This window comes from Arachis ipaensis, chromosome B06 (genome assembly GCF_000816755.2).
Source record: "Arachis ipaensis cultivar K30076 chromosome B06, Araip1.1, whole genome shotgun sequence".
Lineage (NCBI taxonomy): Eukaryota > Viridiplantae > Streptophyta > Magnoliopsida > Fabales > Fabaceae > Arachis > Arachis ipaensis.
Window position 1 is genome coordinate 69,185,656 of NC_029790.2, and position 7,470 is coordinate 69,193,125.

A 7,470-nucleotide genomic window follows, 5' to 3' on the forward strand; every position below is an offset into this window, starting at 1 on the left:
GTTGAACGCCCAAAATGGGCACCAACCTGGCACTGAACGCCCAGAGTTGTGTGCAAGGGCATTTTACATGCCTAAATTGGTACAGGGATGTAAATGCCTTGACACCTCAGGATCTGTGGACCCCACAAGATCATCTCAGGATCTGTGGACCCCACAGGATCCCCACCTACCTCATCATCTCTCTTTCCATTCATGATCATCCCTTCTCTCTTTCCATTCTCTCTAGGTTTTCATCCTCCATTGCAAGTTTCCTTGGAATTCTTGGTGAGATCTATTGATAATTGAGTTTTTGTTTTGCTACAAGTGTAGATCTACTCTTCTTCTACTCCTAATTGATGTTCTTTTGATTCAATTCCTTAGATCTAGATTTGGTTCATTTTGTTACTTTGAATTTGGATTAATGAATTGAGGTTTCATTCAATTATTTGATTGTTGATGATTGTTTGGATTAGATAGCTTTGATTCAATTCTCTTCTCTCAATTACATCATGTTTTCTATAATTGCCTACCAATTGTTTGTGCTAATGACAACCTTAGCTATGGAGTATATTTCTCTTACTTGGCTTAGGGGTTGAGTTATTGAAGACACTTGAGTAGTTGATATCAATTGAATATTATGAATTGAGAATTGCTAATTGACTTGGAGTGCACTAAAGCTAGACTTCCCTAGGGTGAGACTAGGACTTGTGACTCAAGTTAGTTAATCTCAGTTGACTTTCCTCTATTGTTAGGGGGTTAACTAAGTGAAGCAACAATCAACTCTTATCAAAATTGAAGGAAACTATAATGATGGAACTTCCAATGCTTACCCTTGGCCAAGGCTTTTATTCCAATTAATTGTTGATTGCCTTACTAGTTTGAATTCTTGCACCAATTCTCAAAACCATAAAAGCTTTCCTAATCAATGATGCACATTCTAAAGCAGTTCCTAGGGAGAATGACCCGGGATCAATACTCTCGGTCATAGATTTTAGAATTGTTTGATGCGGTATTCGTGTGTTGGTTAGACTATACTCACGATCGGATTCATCACTAGTTTCTAACCAGCATAAGAATATTTACATTCATCACCCCCCTTGCTCACTAAAGAACTGAATAACTTGACTAGGAAGACATTACCTCAGAAGAAACAGGATCCTGGAAAGTTCTCAATACATTGTACCATAGGCACCATGACCTTTGAGAAGGCTCTGTGTGACCTAGGGTCAAGTATAAACCTCATGCCACTCTCTATGATGGAGAAGCTAGGGATCCTTGAGGTACAAGCTACAAGAATCTCACTAGAGATGGCATTCAATTCAAGGAAACAGGCTTATGGACTTGTAGAGGATGTCTTGGTAAAGGTTGAAGGCCACTACATCCCTGCTGATTTCATAATCCTAGACACTGGGAAGTGTATAGATGAATCCATCATCCTTGGCAGACCCTTCCTAGCAACAGCAAAAGCTGTGATTGATGTTGACAGAGGAGAATTGATCCTTCACGTGAATAAGGACTCCCTTGTGTTTAAAGCTCAAGGATCTCCCTTTGTAACCATGGAGAGGAAGCATGAAAAGCTTCTCTCAATGCAGAGTCAAATAGAGCCCCCACATTCAAACTCTAAGTTTGGTGTTGGAAGGCCATCATCATGCTCTGAGTATCTGTGAGGCTCCATGTGAGCCCACTGCCAAGCTATTGACATTAAAGAAGCGCTTGTTGGGAGGCAACCCAATTTTATTTAATTGTATCTATTTATTTTCCATTGTTATTTTATGTTATCTGTAGGTTGATGATCATGTGAAGCCACAAAAACAACTGAAAAATTAAAAATAGAATGAAAAACAGTATTAAAAATAGCACACCCTGGAAGAGAAGCTTACTGGCGTTTAAACGCCAGAAAAATGCACTAGACTGGTGTTTAACGCAGAAAGAGACACAGAGCTGGCGTTTAACGCCAGAAAAGGGAGAAAAGCTGGCGTTTAAACGCCAGAAAGGGAAGATAATCTGGCGTTAAATGCCAGAAATGGGCAGCAACCTGGCATTTAATGCCAGGATTGGCAATCAAGGGGCGTTTACACGCCAACATGGTGCAGGGATGAGAAATCCTTGACACCTCAGGATCTGTGGACCCCACATGATCCCCACCTACCTCATCTCTCTCTCTCTTCTTCAAACCAATCACCTCAATACGTTTTCCCCAAGAACCCCTCACCTATCAAATGCTACACTCTTCTCCATAATCTTTTCACCAATCCACATCCATCCATCATAAAACCCCACCTACCTTACCATTCAAATTCAAACCACTTTCCGTCCCAAACTCACCCATACATGGCCGAACCCTACCCCTCTCTCCACTCCTATATAAACCAATCTTTAATCCTTTATTTCCACATATCACAAACACTACTTCTCCCCCTTGGCCGAAAACTCCACTACCCTACATCTCCTCTAATTCTTCTTCTTCTACTCTCTTCTTTCTTCTTTTTCTCGAGGACGAGCAAACCTTCTAAGTTTGGTGTGGTAAAAGCGTTGCTTTTTGTTTTTCCATAACCATTTATGGCACCTAAGGCCGGAGAAATCTCTAGAAAGAGAAAAGGGAAGGCAATTGCTTCCACCTCCGAATCATGGGAGATGGATAGATTCATCTCAAGCGTGCATCAAGACCACTTCTATGAAGTTGTGGCCAAGAAGAAGGTGATCCCTGAGGTCCCTTTCAAGCACAAAAAGGGTGAATATCTAAAGATCTGACATGAGATTAGAAGAAGCGGTTGGGAAATTCTCACCAACCCCATCCAACAAGTCGGGATCTTAATGGTTCAAGAGTTCTATGCCAATGCATGGATCACCAAGAGCCATGATCAAAGTGTGAACCTGGACCCAAAGAATTGGCTTACAATGGTTCGAGGGAAATGCTTAGATTTCAGTCCTGGAAAATGTAAGGTTGGCATTTGATTTAAGGAAAATTGTCGTGTTGGTATAGAATTTCACAATTGAAATCTCATTGCAAGTATAGTTCTACACCAACAAACAATCCTCCCAATCAAAAATTTGGTTGTGTCACAATTAACAAACCCCAAATGAAAATTAACCGAAGTATTTAGACTCCGGGTCGTCTCACAAGAAATTGCAATGAAGTGTTTAATTATTGGCTATGAAGAGCAAGGGGGGTTTGATTGATAATTGGGCAAGAAAATAAATGGCAAGAAAGTAAAATAACAAGAACTAATAAAATAGATGGGAAAGAACTCTTGGCTAGACTTAGGTAATTGAGATCACCATCCTTGTCTACAAACCATACATATATAATTATGAGAGGCCAACCTATTAAGTCTACTTCCAAAGCCTTAAGTACATAATATCTACTCCTAGGCTTGAAGTACGTCAAATAGGTTTAATCACATCAACCCATAAGTCCCAACCTACCTACTAATTAGATTAGTAGTGGGTTGGCATCAATGAGTATCAAATTGATCACCAAGGGTTCTCAAACCACCAATTCAATGAGACCCAATGACTCAAGGTCACTCAATTCCCTTAGCCTAGGCCAAGAGCAAAGAGAACTACTCAAAAACTATAGGAAACATTTTATCAAACACCTAGAATGCAAGAAAAGTAAACATAACAAAATGCAAGAATTAAAGGAAACCCATAACTATCAATAGCAGGAAATCAATAATAGTAAGCAAGATCAACATAAAAGAACATGGAAACATAAAATTGCATTAAAGAAAATTAAGATCCAACAATTGTTCATAAACATAAAAATGGCAAAATAAAGGAAATGACAAGTAAAACTAGAAGAATAGAGATGTAATAACAAGAAATTAAAAGGAAGAACTAAATCAAAACAAGAATTATAACTTGGATCCAAGAAGAATTAACTAAAACTTCTGATAAACCCATATTTTGTGATGTATTTTGTCCTCAATTTAAGTGATTTATTCAATCCTTCACCCACTTATTCATGTAATTTGCATGGTTTTACTTTCCCTTCCTTATTGAGTGATATATGTGAAAAACATGTTTCCTATGCTTTAGAAATATTAAAATTAATCATCCTTTATTACCATTCGATGCCGTGATTTGTGTGTTGAGTGCTTTCAGGCTTTATATGGCAGGAACGACTTAAAGGATGGAAAGGAAACATACAAAAACGGCAGGAAAGCACAAAAATGGAGTTGTGAAGAAAAGGGCAGCGACACGAACGCATGGACGAAGCGGTCGTGTGCCCAGCGCGAAAAGGCAGCGACGCGAACGCGTGACTGACGCGGATGCATGCCTTGAGCAGAGCGCAAATGACGCGTACGCGTGACCGAAGCGAACGCGTGATAAGGAAAACTCCCAGATGACGCGTGATAAGGAAAATGCCCCCAGCAATTTCTGAAACCCTTTTTTGGCCCAGATCCAAGTCTAGAAAACATAGATTAGAGGTTATAAAAAGAGGGAATGCATCCATTCATCGACATGATTTCGATTAAATACTTTTGATAATTTAGATGTAGTTTTTAGAGAGAGAGGTTCTCTCCTCTCTCTTAGGTTTTAGGATTAGGATTCCTCTTAAGGGAATTAAGATTTCTTATTATTTCAACTTTATTATTTCAACTCTCTATCAGGTTCAATATTCCTTTTACTTTATATTTCTCTTTTACTTTCAGACACTTCAATGCTTTTCTTTAATTACTTATGTTGCCAAATTGGCTTATGAATTGTTTATGTTTAGATTGATTTTCTCTTATTAATGCAATTGAGGTATTTCAGATTTATGATTCTTATTTAGCCTTTTTTTTGTATTCTTGGCTTTAATTGATTAACTGGAGGCTCTTGAGTTATTAAACTTATCGTGATTGTTAATTAATTCTTCTAATTGACTGGAATTCCACTAACTCTAGTCTTTCCTTAGGAGTTGGCTAGGACTTGGGAAATCTAACTAATTAGTCCACTTGACTTTCCCTTGCTTTCGTAAAGGTTAACTAAGTGGGGTTAAACTCAATTCACATAAGAATAACGAGGATAGGACTTCTGAATTTTCATACCTTGCCAAGAGTTTATTTTATAAGTTATTTATTTATTTTACTTGTCATTTAAATTACTTGTTCCTTAATTTCAAAACCCCCAATTTACAAAACTCATAACCAACAATAAGAACATACCTCCCTGCAGTTCCTTGAGAAGACGACCCGAGGTTTGAATACTTCGGTTATCAATTTTTAAGGGGTTTGTTACTTGTGACAACCAAAACGTTTGTAAGAAAGGATGATTGCTTGGTTTAGAAACTATACTTGCAACGAAAATTTATTCTGAATTCTAAACTGTCAATCTTCTGCTCTTCAAAATGGCGCCGTTGTCGGGGAATTGCAAACGTGTGCCTTATTATTGGTTATTGTAAATATTTTTCTTTTACTTGTTTATTTGTTTTTATTTTTCTCTTTTATTTCTATTAGCTACTATGAATTCTCACCCCTCTCGCTTTGAGTTTGGCTCTAAATTTGTTGAAAGGAGTGGAAACTATAACAGGAATATGCATCAAGGTCTAAGCAACCAAAGATGGATGGAGCCAAGAGGCCCTGATCAACCCTTTATGCAACAACACCCTCCAAGATATCATGGACAAGGACCACTCTACAATGTATACCAAGCTGATAGATATGGTGGACCCCCTTATATTTACCAACAAGCCCCACCCTGTGCTTATAGACCACCCTCTCAACGTAGCTTTGAACCACTACACTCACAGGTTTCTTTTTACCATTCACCACCGTATGACCCTTATCCACCACAATCCTAATACAATTACTCCCAAGAACCACTACATTCTTGTTTTGAACCCTCTTCCCTATGGACGACAGACTTCGTGTTCTTCTTCAAGAGCAAGCGAAGATGCAAAGGTGCGTATTGGAACTCACTACTGCCTTAACCGAGGTAGTAAATATAATAGCCTCCCGACATCTGAGTACTCAAAGTACTCCCATTGTTACATGTGGAGAATCAAAAGAAGAGTGTAGCATAAAGGATACACTAGAAACTTCGGTGGACAATGAGGAGCATGGCTTTATATTGGAACAAGTGGAGGAAGCCATGATAGTTGTAGAAGAAGAAGTGGTTGAAGATTTAGAAGATGCTGAACCTCCATGGGAATCGAGAACTGTAAAGGATTCCGCCGAGGAGTTCGAATTTGATGACAGGGGGGATAATGCACAACCTCCGAAGCATATACCCTGTGAGAAATTGGACATAACAGACCAATAAGTTGATTCCATGGGTAGAGATGATCATAAATCAAGCTCTCCCAGTCACGAACTTGCATCCGCAACTGAACTCCATGAGCCTTAAGGACCTTATCCAAGTGAATACGAAGATGACGTCGAGGTAGATTTCTCTCAACCTCTAACGTATGACTTGAGCGACGAGGAAGATATAAAAGACTTTGATCAGGACGTAGTTGCAGTTGAAGAATTTTGTAAGGAAGTGGAGGAATTTACAGAAGAATACAAAGGAGTAGAGCTTACGGAACCATTGGAAACACCTATCCCAAGGCCATTACCACCTAATACAAGCTTCAAGTGGGTACAATCCTTAACCTTTATCTTTACTTTTCCACTTGAATATGGTTTGCTTGAAACAGATGGCCAGCTTAGAGCTCTCTGCGGCTTTAAGAGTAAGAGGGAAATGGCTCGTACTGAGAGCTGGTGTACAAGATTCAATAAGGTTCCATGCTTCAATTCGAAGTGCACGGATTGGTATCATGTTCAATTGAATGGGTCTCAGAAAACGTTTGGTCATCTTGGTGAGAATCTAATTTCTAAACCGCCCGGATGGAAAAATATAGATCAAGACAAAGGCGGATTTAAAAACAAAGTTTGGGATCCTGGAAAATATTCTGACATTCGTCACCCCGGGAGTCTGAGAATCTGTTTGAAGTTGCTCAGAAGCTTTACATGCCTAGTTTGGGACCCGGAGGCTGTTGGCATTCCAAACATTGGTGGAGATTTCTGGATGAATTTAAGCATAAGCCACCATAACAGGAAGTTCATCCAATGTCCAACTTAAGGACTTTAACTAAAAGTGCTAGGTGGGAGACAACCCACCATGGTATGGTCGTTTCTTTTTCAATTTTTATTTCGTGTTGTCTATTTTTATATTATATTATTTTTATTGAACCTAGATATTATTCGTAGCATTTGCATTAGCATTGCATACTGCATAATTGCATAAAAAAAATGCACGCGATGCGTAAGCGTCGCTGACGCGTCCGCGTCACAAGTGTATTAAGAAGTAAAGGAAAGTGAACAGAAAGTCACGCGAAAGCGTGGCTGGAGGCGTGCCTTTGGCATAGATTGTTCCATGCGATCACGTTGCTAACGCATTCGCGTCAGTTGCGAAAACTACCTCCCACGCATCCGCGTCACTCACGCGAACGCGTGATCTGGCGATCGGCGTAAAAATCCAATGCCCAGAAATCTGGGCTGGAATCGTGCGGCTAGTGTGCAT